Source organism: Lethenteron reissneri, chromosome 28, assembly GCF_015708825.2.
Source record: "Lethenteron reissneri isolate LAM-NWPU_2019-01 chromosome 28, ASM1570882v1, whole genome shotgun sequence".
In the NCBI taxonomy this organism is placed as follows: domain Eukaryota; kingdom Metazoa; phylum Chordata; class Hyperoartia; order Petromyzontiformes; family Petromyzontidae; genus Lethenteron; species Lethenteron reissneri.
Window position 1 is genome coordinate 11,681,457 of NC_083806.1, and position 20,734 is coordinate 11,702,190.

A 20,734-nucleotide genomic window follows, 5' to 3' on the forward strand; every position below is an offset into this window, starting at 1 on the left:
CAGGAGGTCGTGAGTTCCATCCCGACCCTGACGCCTGCTGGGGTGGTGTGGCCAGCACCACGCCCGGCCGGCCGGCCGCCTTTGTCTCTCCAGTGCAAGCGATGTTTACTACACACCGCTACACCAGGTTACTCATTTGAGGCTGAGTCGACCTAGGGAAGCCCAGGACCGGTTCAGATCAATCGTGACTGAGTGTTGGTGGCCGAGAGCGGGAATCGAACTCGGGTCGCCGGGTTCGTAGGTCGACCCCCCCACCTCCCCCCCCACCCCTCCCCCTTACCCCCATCACCCCCAGCCCCTCCCCTCACCGCCACATTCCCACGCGCTGCGTGAAGTCAGTGCAGAGACTTTATATAATTATTAACATTCCTAACTCTTTCCCTACATTCCTCATTAAACACGTGAATGAGCAATCCACATCTCCGTGGTGAGTGAAGGGAGTTGTGTCTGCTTGCTCAGTCTCGACACCCCTGCCGACCTGCATTTCTCTCTCATCTCATCATCATCACGGTGGCTAGGAGATGTTGACTACCTCGCCTGGTACACAGGAGGTCGTGAGTTCGATCCCGACCCTGACGCCTGCTGCTGTATATTTGGAGTCTGCGTGTCTCTCTCTCATCATCATCACGGTGGCAGGAGATGTTGACTACCTCGCCTGGTACACAGGAGGTCGTGAGTTCGATCCCGACCCTGACGCCTGCTGCTGCTGTATATTTGGAGTTTGTGTTTCTCTCTCTCATCATCGTCACGGTGGCTAGAAGATGTTGACTACCTCGCCTGGTATACAGGAGGTCGTGAGTTCGATCCCGACCCTGACGCCTGCTGCTGTATATTTGGAGTCTGCGTGTCTTTCTCTCATCATCATCATCATCACGGTGGCAGGAGATGTTGACTACCTCGCCTGGTACACAGGAGGTCGTGAGTTCGATCCCGACCCTGACGCCTGCTGCTGTATATTTGGAGTCTGTGTGTCTTTCTCTCATCATCATCACGGTGGCTAGGAGATGTTGACTACCTCGCCTGGTATACAGGAGGTCGTGAGTTCGATCCCGACCCTGACGCCTGCTGCTGTATATTTGGAGTTTGGGTTTCTCTCTCTCATCATCATCACGGTGGCTAGGAGATATTGACTACCTCGCCTGGTGTGCAGGAAATCGTAGGTTCGATCCCGACCCTGACGCCTGCTGCTGCTGCTGTATATTTGGAGTCTGCGTCTCTCTCTCCCCATGGTCGCGTGGATTTTTCTCGAGGTCCTGGGGTTGTTCCCCTCCCACATTGAGAATGGACATCACCGCGTGTCTCAAAGTTATTTGGCCGCTGCTATAAATGTCCACGTGATAAGCCGCCACATCGGCGAGCGGCTGTCATCGTGATAGGCCAGGAGGCTTCTGAGAAACAGCGACATCGCTCAGTGGGGCGCTACGTGGAAACATTGGAACGAACATGCCTTCAATGTGTTACTACCAGACACATACACACAGAGGAGCAGCCTCCAAGTCGCCGTCTCGTCCACCACGCCTCTGCACTACTGGCCGCTCTTGTTCCATGTGCTTTGAAGAAGGGGCATTGCCCGAAACGTCGCCGACTCTATGTCTTTCTTTTTGAGACCACACACATATACACAGCGACGTTATTCAGTACATGTAAAGTCCATATACAGTATTAATACAGTATATATACAGTATATATAAAGTCGGTGGTCAGAACTTTCCCAGTCGTCTGAGCCGAGACAGTTGTGGAAATTCCACGTTCCTATGGCGGAAGCGAGTATCACTCCATTGAACAACCCTCTCCCTGTAGAGTCCCTCTCTCGCTATACTGTATACAGTATATACAACCCAGTATAAACTCTATACTCTGTAGCTCAATGTTAAAATTATGTCAAAGACAAAGATCCCCCGTGTAGCCTGTAACAGACTGTTGGGGCAAGTGCCGTTCACGAACAGCAGCGCCTATGAAGGCCGGCACGGCACACGAGGGGTGGGTGGCCAGCACCACGCTCGACCGCCTTTGTCTCCCCAGTGGCGACCTAGGGGAGGCCCAAAGCCGGTTCAGATGATCGTCACCGGTGTTGGCCGTGAGCGCAAATCGAACTCGGGTCGCCGGGTTCATAGCGCAGCGTAGCGCTAACCACAACACCACCACTCCCCACATCAACAACAACAGCACACACTCACGCACTGCCGTGTATGTAAAATTACGACAAAAACACGCGAAAAAAGAACCATCAGCGGTTCCTGCAGAACTATATTTGTGGTCATCGTCGGCGTGAGTTTGAGTGAAAGCGATTCCACGCACAGCAGCAGAGACGCAGCGGAGATTCTCTTCGGCTCTTCGATCCAACAGCCACGGGTCGCAGACCACAGTGGGTTCTCTGTGCGGGTCTCTACCTATCTCTATGGGCCTCTGTGTACCTCGATCATTCTCTGTGGGTCTCTATGCTTCTCACTGGGTCTCTACCTGTATCTATGGGTGTCTATGCATCTCTGTGTGTCTCTGTGTTTATGTTTCTCTATGGGTCTCTATGTTTCTCTATGGGTCTCTATGTTTCTCTATGGGTATCTACATGTCTTAATGGGTTTTATGCATCTCTAAATGTCTCTATGTATCTCTATGAGTCTATATTTTTCTATGGGTCTCTATGTCTCTCTATGGGTGTCTATGCATATCTATGCATCTCTAAATGTCTCTGTGTATCTCTATGAGTCTATGTTTCTCTATGGGTGTCTATGTTTCTCTATTGGTGTATATGTGTCTCTATGGGTCTATATGCATCTCTATGAGTCTATGTTTCTCTATGGGTGTCTATGCATCTATATTCGTCTCTATGGAGGACTCCAGCAGGAGATCCACAGCCAACGCCGAGTGCAGCCGTCGCGACGAGAGGAAGTCGGCAGGGAGAGAGTTCGTGTCGTGTCGCTGTTCCTCCACCTCCGTCGACCACAGTGGCTTCACGACACAGAATCTATGCTTCCGTACGAGTCTCCATGACGCGTAGGCTTTCCCCGACCAATATTATTCGTAGTAAAGGGGTTTTTTTTGGGGTGACATCGCACGAATATAAGTGTGGTGCCGTTCAACCCGACACTACCCGCCATTTGTCGCGTTGACACAAACGTAGAAATTAGTGACCTCTTCAGCTCACGACTGTGTTGGAGAGAAAACAAACCACAATATTTTACGACTCGAGTACGGTGACGTTTCGCCGGTGATAACATCAATCAGCATCATCGGGCGATTTGGCAGACCCAACTAATACTTAAAAAAAAAACGTTAAAATTCAAACTCGTTCATTCCCAAGGCTGAGTAATACCAAATTAAATCAAGGGCCTCAATAGCACCGAGACATTTCGGATTATCAAAGATTCATAATAAAAATGTAGTGCTCCATTAAGATCCATAGTAAGTACAATAGGCTCTGCCACATATATATATTGGCACAATATGTAACGAAACAAATACAGGCATACATCGCTAGGACAATCTTCATTCATACGAAACCCGGAACATGTTGTGAATGTGATTTAAATATATTAAACTTAACAATAATGATATTCTGGTAAGCTGTGATGTTATTTCTCTGGTCACGAGGGTTCCGGTTAAAGAGCCGTCCATAAATGACGTCACGCACCTAGGGGGGGGGGTCAGACATTTGTGACGACGTGTGACGAGGGGGGGGGTGAGAAATGTGACGTCACATCAAAATTCGCGACTTTAAATAAATATAGACAACACGTTCTGCTTAATTAAATAGACTTTTAATAAATGTTTTCTCCTACAACATCAGAGTGCAGCGCCACATTAAATACGCACTACAATGACAATAGTTTAAAGCGATTTGAAGCATGTTTTATTTTCAAAATGGAAATATGGTTTTGGGGGGGGGGGCAGAGCTTTGCGACGTCATATTTGAGGGGGGGTCTGATTTTTGTGACGCCGTGGGGAGGGGGGGGGGGTCAAAAATCGTTCAAAATCGCGTGACGTAATTTATGAACGGCCCCTAAGGAATCTATTAAATTCCTCGACTCGCCGGTAACAGGGTTACCCCAAGATATTCCACAATTAGCTGAGCAGTCTCAAGAACGCTCATTCCTTATGAAGCGGCGACTTCTATAAGCAGAAGCAGCGGCAATGGGCTCTTCTTCGTGTCCTGCCATTGCGAATGTGTACATGGGAGACTTTGAATCAAGAGCGCCTGATAATATCTGCATTGTCCTTGAAACTGATTGGTCCACACCAAGGGACGGCTTTCTTTTGAGCCTCGACCCAATTGGTGCTCGACCAGAGGACGCCAAAAGGCGTACAGCTCAAAGACAATGCTGCACTGTCATATATTATCATAGTATATCTTTTTTGCATTTTGACTGCAAGTATTGTGGTTAATGCGGACATGAATCCTTGTAAAAAGGTTTCAGTTGTGTTGCCAAAAAAAGGAGGAAAACCCTATTATTATATCTACATGCCAGTAAACTCCGCTCGGCAAATCGCTCAGACAAAGCATCCACTCCATGGACACCAGCTTTATTGATGAGTCACGGTTTTGATTCGCTGTCCAGCCGCAGGTTACAGCTAATTTCGTTTAGCCAGAGGCGAGGGCTCAAGATAGCAGGTTCAAGAAGTCTCAATCGCACGAATAACCTCGCTCCATCGCGCACATTTCTAAAAATACTATTACGATTAATAATACAGGGTGTTCTAAAAAGATGGGTTGAAATTGGGTCCATCTTTTTAAAACAGTACTGCTTTGAAATTGGGTCCATCTTTTTAAGACACCCTGTACAATTTATTTTTTACTTTTCGATATTGCCAATGATTTTATCTTGCTTAGCTGCGTCACTGTTCCCGTAACTCAAATCAGACGATGATTTGAAACACCACTCAACCCAAACTGATCTCCCGACAGGAGAGACATCTTGAGCAGTGCTCTGAGCGCCAGCTCAGAATCAGAATCTTTATTTGGACTTCAGGAGGAGGAATCTGATGAGCTATGAAGCTCTTTTTCACTGATGTCCAACCAGGGGCACGAGGTCTGGGTCTCCCATCGCCTCGCCACAAAGACAAAGATCCCCCGTGTAGCCTTAACAGACTGTTGGGGCAAGTGATGTTTGCGAGGAGCAGCAGCGCCTATGAAGGCCGGCACGGCGCACGATGCGATGGGTGGCCAGCAACCACGCCCGGCCGCCTTTGTCTCCCCAATGTATATACTACGTGGAACTTCTTTCGCACCGTACGTAGCCAACCGTGCTCATCGGAGGTATCGGGGCAAGGTCAACAACCGAAGCACGCGCCAGACAACGCCGATGTTTGCCCATCGTAACCCGGGCACTTATCTAGGGCTGAGTCGGCCTAGGGGAGGCCCACGACCGGTTCAGATTCCCGTCACAGATGTCGGTGGCCGTGAGCGGGAATCGAACTCGGGTCGCCGGGTTCGTAGCGCAGCGCGCTCAGGGGAGAGGTGAAGGGAGAGAGGTAAGGGGAGAGAGGTAAGGGGAGAGAGATAAGGGGAGAGAGATAAGAAAAAAACCTAAGAATATGAATCCTTGCAGTCACGAAAGCTTCAAATCTAGAATTAGGGGAGAGAGGTAAGGGGAGAGAGGTAAGGGGAGAGAGGTAAGGGGAGAGAGGTAAGTGAGAGCGTGGGGGGAGAGAGGCGCGAGAAAGCGAGAGTCGAAGAGAGAGCGAGGGGGGGTGGTCGAGCGAATGGAGGAGTGAAAGTAAAAGCGAGAGTCAAAGAGGACGGGCGAAGGGGAGATAAATGGAGAGATTAGGGGAGAGCGTGCGGGTGGGTGGGGGTGGGTGAGAGCGAGATAGGGAGAGCGAGGGGGAGAGAGTGGGGGAGGGACAGGGGTCTCAGGGGTCACGGATCCGAGGGGATGAGGTTGTTGTTGTTAGAGCGGTGATTGGGTAGGGAGTGTGCGCGTGTGTGTTGGGGGAGCGGTGGTGCAGTGGTTAGCGCACTTCACGCAACAAAGTCGGCCATCCGAGTGAGGGATTAATTGTCTGAACCGGTCCCAGGCCTCCACGAGGTCGACTCAGCCTCAAATGAGTACCTGGTGCGGTGTGTAGTAAACATCGCCACGAGGTAGACAAAGGCGGCCGGGCGTGGTGCTGGCCACCCACCCCCTCGTGTGCCGTGCCGGCCTTCATAGGTGCTGCTCGCTAACAGCACTTGCCCCAACAGTCCGTTCAGGCTATAGGGGGATCTTTGTCTTTTTTGTGAATATATGTACACACATCGGCTGTTCTAAAATGAATATACCACAAAGTTGAGCAGTTGTATTGTTCATAAAGCAGACTTTTTATTTGGGTCAGTTCACGTAAATATATAAACGTGTCGTCAAACCTCCACCAGTTATATTGTCAATCGCGACACGGGCCTCAACGTGATGTTCATAGTCGCACGAGGACTGACATCGCTTGAAGCTGGCGCGTGTCAGTATTTGACGGCACTTTCTCGATGCTTCGGGAGAAAATCTCCCTCCCTCCCTCCCCTCCCTCCCTCCCTCCTTTTTTATTTTTTTTGTAAATTTAAAAATATCATGCAATACAACACAGAATCATCATCAGCAGCATCGCCATTATGATCGTCATCACCAAATATACATAAACTTCAGCAGTGAATGATCATCATCATCTCCAATTCATCCATCCCCCTCACACCCTCCCTCTCGTCCGCCCTCTCCTCCCTCCCACCTGAAAAGGCCGAGGGCTGGAGGACATTTTCACAATTCTGGCAGCTACCTGATGCTGGCGGCTGTAACTACCAGCGAAACGTCGGACCTCGCAATTGTTAAACGTGACGTGGATCGCTCTTCCAACAACGGCGCTGCTGAAGCCGTCACACGTTGTCCACGTGGCAACTTTATCAATCGGCTGTGTCGACTGGATGAGGGCACACGACACAAAATGTTTGCTCACGCGACGTGACGCGAACACTCGATTGTGAATCACAGAAGCTGCAACTCAACTCTGAGAACGAGCGAGGTGGTGGCAAAACGAGCTCGGCGTTTGGAGGCAGTCGCCCTCCGGCAACAACGGAGGGCGGAGGGGCGACGCTCACAACAACGAGCGGAGCGCCGGGCGGATAAAACGCAGCGAGTTGGCGCAGTAGGTGGCACAGGTGGGTGCATTCGTCACAGTCAGCCAACAGAGTAAATAAAGCGCGCAACACGACAGCAGATGAAACGTGCGATGATCACATTTTTTTTACATTTTTCAGGAGTTGAATTCACCTCCCTCCCTGTCTCCTTCCGATGTCGCGTTCGCTTCGACACGCGCGCTCTTCGCCACCAACATTCTCAGCCGAGTCTCCCGCATACTCTTAGGTTTTTTCGGTAAAGTCACGTAGGTGAAAAAATAAAATTAAAATTAATAAAAGTAATAATATAAATATTAATATAATAAAATTAATCAAATTAAAATTTATAAAAGTAAAACTATTTCTATCATTACTTTTATTAATTTTAATTTTATTTTTTTACCTACGTGACTTTACCGAAAAAACCCTAAGAGTATGAATCCTTGCAGTCACGAAAGCTTCAAATCTAGAATTGAGTCTCCCACACGCAGCGCTGCTGAAGCGGGTGACGAATCGGCCGCGTTTCGCGACGCAAACCTCAACTCTCTCATTGGCTGTGTCGGGTGGTGGCGGCTTTCACAACACACCTCGCGTTGTTGACGCTGCTGCTGCTGCTGTGTTGAGCATCAGTCCCTCTCCAGCCGTGTTGGGGAATCACTCTTCTCAAACTCTCTGGTTCATTCGGTAAAGTCACGTAGGTAGAAAAATAATATTTAAAAATCACGACGTTTCGGGCGCAGCACAAGCGTCCGAAACGTCCCGATTTATTTTGTTTTATTTCTACCCACGTGACTTTAGCGAAAGAACCAAAGAGTATGGATTCCTGCGGTCACGAGAATTAGATTGATGACGGTGAACGATTGGTGACATTCAGAAGTGTTTTAATAATTCGAGAATATCGAATCAGCGCCGTTAAAAACTCACACACGCACGCGCGTATCAGTCTATAACTAATCATAGTTCATGAGACTTACATCATCACTTTAGGTTATTCACTTTCGGACACCCTGTATCGACACACACATTGTGTGTGTGCGTCTATTGCGCTATATACTCACACGTTATGTATATTTGTGTTATATTGTGTTCTACACAGAGTGTGTGTGTGTCTACTGTGTTATATATAGGGGAGCGGTGGTGCAGTGGTTAGCGCTACGCTGCACTACGAACCTGGCGGCCCGAGTTCGATTCCCGCTCACGGCCAACACCAGTGACAATTATCTGAACCGGTCCAGGGCCTCCCCTAGGTCGACTCAGCCTCAAAAGAGTACCTGGTGCGATGTGTAAACATCGCCACTGGGGAGACAAAGGCGGCCGGGCGTGGTGCTGGCCACCCACCCCCTCGTGTGCCGTGCCGGCCTTCATAGGCGCTCGCTATCAGCACTTGACCCTACAGTCTGCTAAGGCTATACGGGGCATCTTTGTCTTTTTTGTGTTATATATAGTTAAATACACACACATTGTGTATATGTGTGTGTGTGTTGATTGCGTTATATACAGACATTATGTATGCGTGTACATTGCGTTACGTGTGTTTATTGCGTCATATACACACAAATAATGTATATGTGTATTGTGTTATACATGCACATTATGTGTCAATTGCGTTATATACACGCATATTTATACATATATATGTGTGTCTATTGTGTTATACATATACACACACTATGTATGTGTGCCTAGTGTGTTGTACACATACACACATTGTGTATATGTGTGCCTATTATGTTATATACACACGTTGTGTATGTACCTATTGTGTTACACACACACATACACATTATGTGTATGTGTGTGTGTACCTATTGTGTTATACACACACACATTGTGTTGTGTATGTGTGTGTGTGTACCTATTGTGCGCTACCAACCCGCCACGCTCGGGTTCGATTCCCGCTCACGTGACGACAACAGTGGCGATCATATTAGAACCGGTCCTGGGCATACCGCTGACACTTCGCCTCAAATGAGTACCGGTGCGGTGAGTAGACATCGCCACCGGGAGAGACAAAGGCGGTCGGGCGTGTTGCTCACCACCCCACTCTCTCAATCGACCACACAAAGTCCACTCTGTACCACGTGACCTGCTGCTGCTGCCCCTTGCTCAAGTCCACTCTGTACCACGTGACCTGCTGCTGCTGCCCCTTGCTCAAGTCCACTCTGTACCACGTGACCTGCTGCTGCTGCCCCTTGCTCAAGTCCACTCTGTACCACGTGACCTCCCCCGTGCGGTTGAGACTCTGCTTCTGCTGCTGCTGCTGCCCTCTTGTACAAGCCAATACCGAAGTAAGAGATGGCGTCACCTTACGTGCGAACGGCTAAAAATGTGGAGAATTTCTCTTTCCCTTCCTGTGAAACGTTTGGAGATTCCGCAGCCCTCCGAACCAAAACAAACGTCTCCATCTCCATCTCATTCTTCTCCTCCTTCCACGCGTCTGTCCCGCTCACGCGGGGGTGTTCCGCTCTCCTGAACAGCCTTCCCCACGCTGCCCTGTGCTGCTCCATCTCTCTCTACTCGGGTCACCACGGTCTCATCCCACCACATCGTCCCCCCCCTCCTCCCCACACCTCTTCTTCATCTCTTCCACTCCACTTGCTTCACTCGCCACCTGCTGACCCACGTCGCAATGTCCATGTTTGTCTCTCCGCTGTGGCCGAACCGCACCGGATTCTTGTCTCTGTCTGATGTGCAGCGCGTCTTCTTCGAACGCTGGGGAGCCGGGCAAGCCCCTCTCTGCACCAGCGTGGACGGCACCCTCGTGGTGTTCACCTTCTGAAGCGCTCGCTCGTCACCGTGGCGTGCGCGATGACCACCACCACCACGTGGCTTTTCTTTCGTGTTGTGCGCGGCGCATTTAGCGCCACAGCGCGTGGATTTATAGCGCTTATTTGTGTTGCTGGTGACTGTGTGTTTTATATCGGAATCGCCTCCAGTGTTGTTGCTGCCGGCGGCAATAAAAGTTGTTTAGAAGTCAAACGTCTCTCTCATCTTCTCCGTGACCTCTACCACCTCGAGTCTTCCTCTCGTCGCTTCGTTTCTGACGCCCCGTGTCCTTCCTCGTTGAGCCCAACATTGACTGCAACATCCTCGTCTCTGATAAAAAAAAAAATTACACTTTTATCTGGCAACAAAACTGACACCTTTTTTACAAGGAGTCATGTTTGCATAGACCACAATACCTGCAGTCATAATGCAAACAAAAAACACAACTCTGATAATGTATGCACTGTCCTTGAAGTTGATCGGTCCACACCCGAGACAGCTTTCCTTCGAGCCTAGTCTCACATGGTGTTGGACCAGATGACGCCAAAAGGCGCACAACTCAAAGACAATGCACCATCAGAGTATGAGAGCTCGGTGTAAGCATTTACACCATTGGAACCTCTCTGCCACTGCCCCGTTGCTTGGTCCTCCCTCTGTCTTGTGCCCCAGCACTCGGCCCCGAACAGCGGAGGAGACATCGACTTTTTGTGTAATAATGTTGTGTACAGGCACATCTCGTCAAACGCAGGGGGTTGCGTTCCTGGAAAATGCCGTGTTGGACAAAAACATCCGCGTCAGAACTGCTTGTTTACTCTTTGGTTCGTTCGGTAAAGTCACGTAGATAGAAAAATTCAACAAAATAAAAATAATATATCACTGGATTATATTGTTTTGCCCGAGGACGACCGCGTGTGTTGCGATCGAAACGTCGTGATTTATTATTTTATTTTGTTTTCTTTTTCTACCTACGTGACTTTACCGAAAGAACCTGCAGTCACGAAAGCTTCAAAGCAAGATTTGAACTGCTTCTTGTTGTTGTTGTTGTTGTTATTGTTGTTGTTATTGTTGTTGTTGTGTTTCGTGTTCTTGTCCTATCCCTCCGCACCTCCGATTAGCGCGTTTGGACACGTACGGCGCGAAAGAAGTTCAACGCTCGCGAAACGACGTAAAACTGTGAAGACCTACATCGGGGCATCTGTGTATATTTGCGTGTATAGTGTTGTGTATTTATGTGTGTGTGTATGTGTATAGTGCTGTGTATATATGTGTGTATGTGTATAGTGTTGTGTATATGTGAGCGGTAGTGTAGCGGTTAGCGCGCTGCGCTATGAACCTGGCGACCCGGGTTCGATTCCCGCTCACGGCTAACACCAGTGACGATTATCTGAACCGGTCCTGGGCCTCCCCTAGGTCGACTCAGCCTTAAATGAGTACCTGGTGCGGTGTGTAAACATCGCCACTAGGGAGACAAAGGCGGTCGGGCGTGGTGCTGGCCACCCACCCCCTCGTGTACCGTTCCGGCCTTCATAGGTGCTCGCTAACAGCACTTGCCCCTACAGTCTGTTCAGGCTATATGGGGGATCTTTGTCTTTGTATATATGTGTGCGTATGTATGTGTATAGTGTTGTGTATATATGTGTGTGTATATATGTGTGTATATGTGTGTGTATATATGTGTGTATATGTGTGTGTATAGTGTTGTGTATATATGTGTGTGTATAGTGTTGTGTATATATGTGTGTGTATAGTGTTGTGTATATATGTGTGTGTATAGTGGTGTGTATATGTGTGTGTATGTATGTGTATAGTGTTGTGTATATATGTGTGTGTATATATGTGTGTGTATATATGTGTGTGTATATATGTGTGTGTATATATGTGTGTGTATATATATGTGCGTGTATATATGTGCGTGTATATATGTGTGTGTATATATGTGTGTGTATATATATATGTGTGTATATGTGTGTGTATATGTGTGTGTATAGTGGTGTATAGTGGTGTGTATAGTGTTGTGTATATATGTGTGTGTATAGTGGTGTGTATATGTGTGTATATGTATGTGTATAGTGTTGTGTATATATGTGTGTGTATATATGTATTTATGAATGTATCTTTGTGTGCGCACGCTGGGCCGTGTGAATTCGTGTGGAGACGGATTTTGTTTGGTAACTTTGCTGCTTCTGCTGCTGCTGCGTTGCCTACTGGTGCACAACACGCTCCGTGTCAACAACAACAACACAACACGCTCCGTGTCAACAACAACAACAACTCAACACGCTCCGCGTCAACAACAACAACAACAACAACTCAACACGCTCCGCGTCAACAACAACTCAACACGCTCCGCGTCAACAACAACAACAACAACTCAACACGCTCCGTGTCAACAACAACACAACACGCTCCGCGTCAACAACAACAACAACTCAACACGCTCCGTGGCAACAACAACAACAACACAACACGCTCCGTGGCAACAACAACAACACAACACGCTCCGTGTCAACAACAACAACAACTCAACACGCTCCGCGTCAACAACAACAACAACAACAACTCAACACGCTCCGCGTCAACAACAACAACTCAACACGTTCCGTGTCAACAACAACAACAATTCAACACGCTCCGCGTCAACAACAACAACAACTCAACACGTTCCGTGTCAACAACAACAACTCAACACGCTACGTGTCAACAACACCATCAACAACAACAACTCAACACGCTCCGCGTCAACAACAACAACAACACAACACGCTCCGTGTCAACAACAACAACAACTCAACACGCTCCGCGTCAACAACAACAACAACTCAACACGTTCCGTGTCAACAACAACAACTCAACACGCTACGTGTCAACAACACCATCAACAACAACAACTCAACACGCTCCGCGTCAACAACAACAACAACACAACACGCTCCGTGTCAACAACAACAACAACTCAACACGCTCCGCGTCAACAACAACAACAACTCAACACGTTCCGTGTCAACAACAACAACTCAACACGCTACGTGTCAACAACACCATCAACAACAACAACTCAACACGCTCCGTGTCAACAACAATAACAACAACGCACGTGACCTTCGAATGAAAATGATAGTCGGTGACGATACACACACACGGACACACACAGTTACACACACAGAGTTACACACACACAGTTATACACACACAAGGACACACACACGCAGTTACACACACACAGTTACACACACGGAAACACACAGTTACACACACACACGATACACACACACAGTTACACACACACACAGTCACACACAGTTACACACACACAGTTACACACACACAGTTACACACACACAGTTACACACACACGGACACACACAGTTACACACACACAGTTACACACACACAGTTACACACACACAAGGACACACACACGCAGTTACACACACACACGGACACACACAGTTACACACACACAGTTACACACACACAGTTACACACACACAGTTACACACACACGGACACACACAGTTACACACACACAGTTACACACACACAGTTACACACACACAAGGACACACACACGCAGTTACACACACACAGTTACACACACACAGTTACACACAAGGACACACAGAGTTACACACACACGCGGACACACGCAGTTACACACACGGACACACAGTTACACACACACACACAGTTACACACACACATACAGTTACACACACACACAGTTACACACACACACGCAATGTTGTTGTTGGTGGTGTTGTGCACCTTGTGCCAGCAGCAGATGGGAGCGGTGGCGCAGCGGTGAGCGCACCGCGCTACGGACCCCGGCCACCCGGCCAACACCGGCGATGACTGCATCGATCGTGGGCCCACCCTAGGTCGGCTCAGCGTTAAAATTAGCAGCTAGTGTCGTGTAGCAAGCAGCAGCACCGGGGGATGTTGAGACGTATCGGGTTGGCCACTTGCCCCGCAGTCTGTTGAAGGCTATACGGGGGACCTTTGTCTTTGTGTTGCTGTTGGTGGGAGGGGAAGGAGGGGAGGGAGGAGCCTCGGAGCCGGGTTCACGCGGAGAGTCGGGAGGGAGGGAGCCGGGGGAGACGGGGAGAGGGGGGGGGAGACGGGGAGAGAGGGAGGGGGAGACGGGGAGAGAGGGGGGGGGAGACGGGGAGAGAGGGGGGGAGAGGGGGGGGAGACTGGGAGAGAGGGGGGGGGGAGATGTAGCAGGGGGAGAGGGAGGGGCAGGGGGAGTGGGGGCAGGGGGAGGGGGGGCGAGGGACTTGCCTCGTCTCCTCCTCCGACTCACTCGGCTCGCGTCTCCCACGTCTCGAACCTCGCCTCCTCCTCCTCCTCCTCCTGCTGCTGCTCCTGCTGCTGCTCCTGCTGCTGTAGCTCCTCCTGCTGCTCCTGCTCCTGCTCCTCCTGCTCCTGCTGCTGCTCCTCCTGCTGCTCCTGCTGCTGCTGCTCCTGCTCCTGCTGCTGCTTCATCACCGGAGTCTCGAGTTCTGCCCCCCCCACTCACCCCCTCGCCTCGGACCCAGCGGTCTCCTCGCCCCAGGGGGTAGGGACCCCCCCCCCCTTACACCCCCCACCTCGCCCCCACCCCCCACCTCGCCCCCACCCCCCACCCCCCACCCCCCACCTCGCCCCCACCCCCCACCTCGCCCCCACCCCCCACCTCGCCCCCACCCCCCTCCCTCTCTCTTGTCTCCCGGCCCCGCCCTTCCCTGCCGGGCTCCGTCGGACTCGACTCGCGGTGAGCGGCGCGCGTAGACTCGACCCCGACTCGACCCCGACTCGACCCCGACTCGACCCCGACTCGGACTCCACTCCACCTCGACCTCGACTCAAATCGAGCTCGACCTTGACGCGACCCGGCACCGATCTCGAGGGGATCAGAGCTCGCTCCACCTCCACCTCCACTCCACCTTCACTCCACCTCCACTCAACCCAACCAAGGCAATGCTGACCCCACCCCCACCTCACTCACCCCTCACTCACCCCCACCTCACTCACCCCTCACTCACCCCTCACTCACCCCCACCTCACTCACCCCACCTCACTCACCCCTCACTCACCCCCACCTCACTCACCCCTCACTCACCCCTCACTCACCCCCACCTCACTCACCCCACCTCACTCACCCCTCACTCACCCCCTCCTCACTCACCCCTCACTCACCCCTCACTCACCCCCACCTCACTCACCCCTCACTCACCCCCACCTCACTCACCCCACCTCACTCACCCCTCACTCACCCCCACCTCACTCACCCCTCACTCACCCCCACCTCACTCACCCCACCTCACTCACCCCTCACTCACCCCCACCTCACCCCCACCTCACTCACCGCGACCTCTCCCGACCTTACCGGACGCTGAGGCCGTCGATTCCAACGGGAGCTCTGGCGACACGGAGCGTGCGGACACAGAAAGAGAGAGAGAGGAGAGAGAGAGGAGAGAGAGAGGCCTCTACTCTCTCTGCCTCTCCCCTCCACGCCTCTCCTCTCTCTATGAATCATCTCCCGTCTCTCTGTACCGCCCAGCCAAGACTCTCTCGCTCTGCCCACCTCTCGCTGCCCACCTCTCGCTGCCCACCTCTCGCTGCCCACCTCTCGCTGCCCACCTCTCGCTGCCCACCTCTCGCTGCCCACCTCTCGCTGCCCACCTCTCACTGCCCACCTCTCGCTGCCCACCTCTCGCTGACAGATCTGCTCTCCCACCCCGTGGTACCGCATCTCTCTGTCTCTGTGTGCACATTCTACTGCTGGCTGACTTGTGTAACTCTCCCACTCTCTCCCTTCTTCATCTCTCTCGAGATGTTGTTCTCCCGCTACGCTCTCCCCCCCCCCCTTCTCTCTGCTCTCGGTTAAATACCGAACCCCATCGAGCATAAACTACATCGAGACCCGGAGCTCCATCTCTCATCTTCGCTGTACCATCTCTCTCCATCCCTACCTCGATATCCCCTCCATATCTTTCCACATCCCAATCCCATTATCTCTCTTCCACATCCCAATCCCATTATCTCTCTCTTCTACTCCCAATCCCACTATCTTTCTCTCTTACACATCCCAATCCCACTATCTCTCTCTCCGCTCCATCTCCCTCCGCTTGGTTTCCCCCCCTCCATCGATTTGGCGAAGATCAGCTGCTGCACGATCTTCTCATCCCACTCGTGGAGGGAGTTGTTTCGTCCATACTTCCCCACTCTGGTCACTCACTCGAACAACGCCATATTTCACCGGTACATATCTAAATATCTCTCCATCAATCCATATAACGGTGCCTCATCTGCAGGTATCAACTATCATCATCATCATCCTCGCGAATAATCCCTCTCATCAGACCCATATTTCGCCCCAACGCTACAGCCATCTGCGATCAATCTCGCGTCTCTCTGCGTTAAACAATCTCACCCCCCCCCCCTCTCTCTCTACTCTCTCCCCCCCTTCTCTCTCTACTCTCTCCCTGTGCCCCCCCCCCCTTCTCTCTCTCTCTCTACTCTCTCTTTGCGCTCGCCCCATCGTCACCTTTCTCTGTCTCTCTCGCTCGATAAATCTCTCCCCTTACCCCCCCCTCCTCTCTCGTCCCGCAGTGGCCCCATGTCCACGTGAAGCTCGCGGGCCACTCTGTGCACGGAAAGGGCGCCACGCGGAGTCGGACGCAGTCGCCGAGTCCGAGGTGAGTGGCCCCGGGTTCCTTTCCTGCCGAGTGCTGCTTTGTCGAACTTCTTCAGCACCGTACCGAGACAACCCGGAGCTGCTAGGCGGCGAGGGGGGTAAGGGGGCAGTCACCACACACACGACAGGCAACACAGAGACAGGCAACACAGAGACAGTCAACACAGAGACAGGCAACACACACACACCACACACACACCACACACACACCACACACACCACACACACACACCACACACACACACCACACACACACACCACACACACACACCACACACACGACAATCAACACAGAGACAGGCAACACAGAGACAGTCAACACGGAGACAGACTACACACACCACACACCACACACACCACACATACACACACCACACACACACCACACACACACACACACACGACAGTCAACACAGAGACAGGCAACACAGAGACAGTCAACACGGAGACAGACTACACACACACACCACACACCACACACACACACCACACATACACACACCACACACACACCACACACACGACAGGCAACACAGAGGCAGGCAACACAGAGACAGTCAACACGGAGACAGACTACACACACACACCACACACCACACACACACCACACACACACCACACACCACACACACACCACATACACACACCACACACACCACATACACACACCACACACACACCACACACACACCACACACACATACACACACCACACACACACATACACACCACACACACACACCACACACAAACCACACACACACACCACATACACACACCACACTCACACCACACACACCACACATACCACAAACACCACACACACAACACATACACCACACACACACACCACACACACACCACACACACCACACACACACACACCACACATACACACACACACACCACATACACCACACACTCCACACCACACACACCACACACACCACATATACACACCACACTCACACCACACACACCACACATACCACACACATCACAAACACATACACACCACACACACCACACACACCACACACACACCACACACACACCACACACACCACACACATCACAAACACACACCACACACACCACATACACATACCACACACACACACCACATACACACACACACACCACATACACACACAACGCGGACACGACAGTCAACTAAGCCCAGCAAGGAGGATCGACTCCGACGACGCGAGGTTTTGTCAACGAAGACAACGAAGACGGCGACGTGGAAGTGACACGGCGGCTCCCCGAGCGAGAGGCGTTCCAGACGGCCCCAGGTGGCAGACGATGCCGCTGCTGCGGCTGCTGCTGCGACACCCATCACACTACGTCGGATAAACTCGGAAACAAGAAGATGGGTCGTGGTGTGACCCGTGCAGAGAGGAGTGGTGGCATAGCGGGGGGGGGGGGGGGTCTGGGGGGGGTCTGGGGGGGTCTGGGGGGGGTCTGGGGGGGTCTGGGGGGGGGGTCTGGGGGGGGTCTGGGGGGGTCTGGGGGGGGTCTGGGGGGGTCTGGGGGGGGGTCTGGGGGGGGTCTGGGGGGGTCTGGGGGGGGGTCTGGGGGGGTCTGGGGGGGTCTGGGGGGGGTCTGGGGGGGTCTGGGGGGGTCTGGGGGGGTCTGGGGGGGGTCTGGGGGGGGTCTGGGGGGGTCTGGGGGGGGGTCTGGGGGGGGTCTGGGGGGGTCTGGGGGGGTCTGGGGGGGTCTGGGGGGGTCTGGGGGGGTCTGGGGGGGTCTGGGGGGGGGGGGGGTCTGGGGGGGGTCTGGGGGGGTCTGGGGGGGGGTCTGGGGGGGGTCTGGGGGGGTCTGGGGGGGGGTCTGGGGGGGGTCTGGGGGGGTCTGGGGGGGGGTGGGGGGGTCTGGGGGGGTCTGGGGGGGGGGTCTGGGCGCGCTACGTAACGGAACGCCGAGCGACCCCAGTTCGCATCCCGATGGAGGGCGACATCAGCACTTGTGTATATATACTATAGATACACTATAGATATACTAAATAGATATATATACTATAGATATATATATACTATAGATACACTATAGATATACTAAATAGATATATATACTATAGATACACTATAGATATACTAAATAGATATATATACTATAGATATATATACTATAGATATACTATAGATATATATACTATAGATATATATACTATAGATACACTATAGATATACTAAATAGATATATATACTATAGATATATATACTATAGATATATATACTATAGATATATATACTATAGATATACTATAGATATATATACTATAGATATATACTATAGACTGTGTGTATACTATATAGATATATATACTAGAGGCTGTGTACTATAGGCTGTGTACTATAGGCTGTGTACTATAGGCTGTGTACTATAGACTGTGTACTATAGGCGGTGTACTACAGGCTGTGTACTATAGACTGTGTACTATAGACTGTGTACTATAGGCTGTGTACTATAGGCTGTGTACTATAGACGGAATGAGATGATCACAGAAGCAGCCTTTGACGGTGGTTGTAGTGGTGGTGGTGGTTGTGGTGGTTGTAGTGGTGGTGGTTGTGGTGATGGTGGTTGTGGTGGTGGTTGTAGTGATGGTTGTTGTAGTGGTGGTTGTTGTATTGGTGGTTGTGGTGGTGATGGTTGTAGTGGTGGTGGTTGTAGTGATGGTTATAGTGGTGGTGGTGGTTGTGGTGGTTGTGGTGGTGGTGGTGATGGTTGTAGTGGTGGTGGTTGTAGTGATGATTGTTGTAGTGGTGGTGGTTGTAGTGGTGGTGGTTGTAGTGGTGGTTGTAGTGGTGGTGGTGGTTGTGGTGGTTGTGGTTGTAGTGATGATTGTTGTAGTGGTAGTGGTTGTAGTGATGGTTGTAGTGGTGGTGGTGGTGGTTGTGGTGGTTGTGGTGGTGATGGTTGTAGTGGTGGTGGTTGTAGTAATGATTGTTGTAGTGGTGGTTGTTATTGTAGTGGTGGTTGTTGTAGTGGTGGTGGTTGTAGTGATGGTTGTAGTGGTGGTGGTGGTGGTTGTGGTGGTGGTGGTGGTGATGGTTGTAGTGGTGGTGGTTGTAGTGATGGTTGTTGTAGTGGTGGTTGTTATTGTAGTGGTGGTTGTTGTAGTGGTGGATGTTGTAGTGATGGTGGTTGTAGTGGTGGTTGTAGTGATGGTTGTTGTAGTGGTGGTTGTTATTGTAGTGGTGGTTGTTGTAGTGATGGTGGTTGTAGTGGTGGTTGTGGTGATGGTTGTAGTGGTGGTGGTTGTAGTGATGGTTGTTGTAGTGGTGGTTGTTGTAGTGATGGTTGTAGTGGTGGTAGTTGTAGTGGTGGTGATGGTTGTTGTGGTGGTGGTGGTTGTGGTGATTGTGGTTATAGTGGTGGTGGTTGTGGTGGTTGTGGTGATTGTGGTTATAGTCGTGGTGGTTGTGGTAGTTGTGGTGATTGTGGTTGTGGTCGTGGTGGTGGTGATCGCTGCGGTCCCGGCGAGGCTCTGATTGATCAGGGGGACATCCCACAGGCGCGCGTCTCCGTGTGCGATGTGTAAACATTGACAACCACAACAACAACAATAACAACAACAACCACAACAACAATAACAACCTTCAAATGAACCAAACATGCAATCGGCGACGTTTCGGGCGACGGACCTTCTCCGAAGCGAGGTAGTCCTTCCGTGCTCAGGGCAGCGGTGTCGAGGCGTGTGTCGAGTTGAGTGGTGGTTGTTGTTGTTGTTGTGGTGGTTGTTGTTGTTGTTGTGGTGGTTGTTGTTGTTGTTGTTGTGGTGGTTGTTGTTGTTTACTCGCTGCTCTGTGCGTACCTGGGAGTGACAGTCGCTGGCGTGAGTCGTGCGGATTGGGTTCCAGGACGCGGCTACAGCGATGACTGCTCGCGAACAGCACTTGCCCCAACACTCTATGAAGGCTATACGGGGGATATTTGTCTTTGGTGTGTAAACATCGCCACTGGGGAGACAAAGGCGGTCGGGCGTGGTGCTGACCATCCACCCACCCCCTCGTGTGCCAAGTGGCGGTAGCCTTCATAGGCGCTATCACTACTCGCTAAACAGCACTTGCCCCAACACTCTATTAAGGCTATACTTGGGGGGATCTTTGTTTTTGTTTTGTAATATCAGGCTCGGAGCCTAGCCTGTGTACACACACACACAGAAGGTAAATCTACATGTTAATGTTAATGTGTGTGATGTTTCTAAC

At 51.2% G+C, this 20,734-nt stretch overlaps 1 protein-coding gene across 1 annotated transcript in view; it reads left to right on the forward strand.

Annotated features, from left to right (window-relative positions):
- The first annotated feature begins 14,318 nt into the window (after positions 1-14,318).
- The window catches only part of TBX4 (T-box transcription factor 4), a 40,674-nt gene continuing 34,258 nt past the window's right edge, over positions 14,319-20,734 (forward strand). Inside the window, exons 1-2 of the mRNA XM_061562115.1 lie at positions 14,319-14,402; positions 16,439-16,524. The gene's annotated coding sequence lies outside the window, so the exon portion shown is untranslated. The remainder of the gene's footprint in view (positions 14,403-16,438; positions 16,525-20,734) is intronic.